Source organism: Salmo salar, chromosome 11 (assembly GCF_965601325.2).
Source record: "Salmo salar chromosome 11, fSalSal1, whole genome shotgun sequence".
Classification (NCBI taxonomy): Eukaryota; Metazoa; Chordata; class Actinopteri; order Salmoniformes; family Salmonidae; genus Salmo; species Salmo salar.
In genome coordinates this window covers 74,550,117-74,552,725 of record NC_138301.1, presented here as the reverse complement: position 1 = coordinate 74,552,725, position 2,609 = coordinate 74,550,117, and positions in this window count along the sequence as shown.

The window sequence follows — 2,609 nt, the reverse complement described above, 5'->3', positions numbered from 1 at the left end:
GTGTGTCTAGCAGTATGTGTAGGATGAGCCATGGCTATATATATATATATACTGCTCAAAAAAATAAAGGGAACACTTAAACAACACATCCTAGATCTGAATGAAAGGAATAATCTTATTAAATACTTTTTTCTTTACATAGTTGAATGTGCTGACAACAAAATCACACAAAAATAATCAATGGAAATCCAATTTATCAACCCATGGAGGTCTGGATTTGGAGTCACACTCAAAATTAAAGTGGAAAACCACACTACAGGCTGATCCAACTTTGATGTAATGTCCTTAAAACAAGTCAAAATGAGGCTCAGTAGTGTGTGTGGCCTCCACGTGCCTGTATGACCTCCCTACAACGCCTGGGCATGCTCCTGATGAGGTGGCGGATGGTCTCCTGAGGGATCTCCTCCCAGACCTGGACTAAAGCATCCGCCAACTCCTGGACAGTCTGTGGTGCAACGTGGCGTTGGTGGATGGAGCGAGACATGATGTCCCAGATGTGCTCAATTGGATTCAGGTCTGGGGAACGGGCGGGCCAGTCCATAGCATCAATTCCTTCCTCTTACAGGAACTGCTGACACACTCCAGCCACATGAGGTCTAGCATTGTATTGCATTAGGAGGAACCCAGGGCCAACCGCACCAGCATATGGTCTCACAAGGGGTCTGAGGATCTCATCTCGGTACCTAATGGCAGTCAGGCTACCTCTGGCGAGCACATGGAGGGCTGTGCGGCCCCACTAAGAAATGCCACCCCACACCATGACTGACCCACCGCCAAACCGGTCATGCTGGAGGATGTTGCAGGCAGCAGAACGTTCTCCACGGCATCTCCAGACTCTGTCACGTCTGTCACGTGCTCAGTGTGAACCTGCTTTCATCTGTGAAGAGCACAGGGCGCCAGTGGCGAATTTGCCAATCTTGGTGTTCTCTGGCAAATGCCAAACGTCCTGCATGGTTTTGGGCTGTAAGCACAACCCCCACCTGTGGGCGTCGGGCCCTCATACCACCCTCATGGAGTCTGTTTCTGACCGTTTGAGCAGACACATGCACATTTGTGGCCTGCTGGAGGTCATTTTGCAGGGCTCTGGCAGTGCTTCTCCTGCACCTCCTTGCACAAAGGCGGAGGTAGCGGTCCTGCTGCTGGGTTGTTGCCCTCCTACGGCCTCCTCCACATCGCCCGATGTACTGGCCTGTCTCCTGGTAGTGCCTCCATGCTCTGGACAGTACGCTGACAGACACAGCAAACCTTCTTGCCACAGCTCGCATTGATGTGCCATCCTGGATGAGCTGCACTACCTGAGCCACTTGTGTGGGTTGTAGACTCCGTCTCATGCTACCACTAGAGTGAAAGCACCGCCAGCATTCAAAAGTGACCAAAACATCAGCCAGGAAGCATAGGAACTGAGAAGTGGTCTGTGGTCCCCACCTGCAGAACCACTCCTTTATTGGGGGTGTCTTTCTAATTGCCTATAATTTCCACCTGTCGTCTATCCCATTTGCACAACAGCATGTGACATTTATTGTCAGTCAGTGTTGCTTCCTAAGTGGACAGTTTGATTTCACAGAAGTGTGATTGACTTGGAGTTACATTGTGTTGTTTAAGTGTTCCCTTTATTTTTTTGAGCAGTATATATATATATGTATGTATATGTATATGTATATATATATGTTCTGGATTCTGACTTTGCTCATTCTGATATTTCTTAATTTCTTTGTTTTTACCTTTTGGATTATGTGCGTATTGCTTTGTATTGCTAGGTATAAGTACTACCCTGTTGGAGCTAGAAACACAAACATTCTGCTGCACCTGCAAAAGCAAATCTGTGTACACGACCCATAAACTTTGATTTGATTCAGAAAGAGAGAAAGGGAGTGAAGGAGGGAGGCATGGGAGTTAAAGAGAGAGAATAGAGAGAGAGAAGGAGAGAGAAAGCAGACTCATCATATTCTCGCTGCCGATCCATTAAACTCAATTTGAATTGGCTTTCTGAAATTACTCAGTCCCTAGCCGTTTTACATAGCTCCAGTCAGGGTTTGGAAGTAAAGGATTACATGTAATCAGTTACATGTAACTGATTACAAAAAAAAGTTATGTCCGTTATGTTACCAGCAAAAAATATTGTTATCAGATTACAGATACTTTTGAAAAACTAGATGATTACTTCTAGTATTACTTTTAATTCAGAAAGGATGGTTGCGAACAAATTCTTGTTTGCACCTTTCTGTTTTCTCAATTACATTAAAATCAGCATTGAATAAAGGCGCAAGTGTATGTTTGTTTCACCTGAGAGAGTCTGACCAAAAGTCAGAGACCACTATGATACGTTTGATGGACCAATGGTGCGACTGCTGTCGGCATCCAAAGATGATCCGACTTGAATAAACGCTTGGAGGTTAAACTCCTTCTTGATATTGTGCTCCTTGCCGTCAAAAACAAGTACAATTTTATCGCTCAATCTAATTTCTGCTGCAAAAAAAAAAATATCCACGCCTAACGGACATATGCTCAAACTCGCACACTTATCAATGTGTCCCCATCAAAAACATAAACAATAGGCCTATAACAAATGCAGCATATGGCATACATTTTTCACATCAAAGCATGCCATT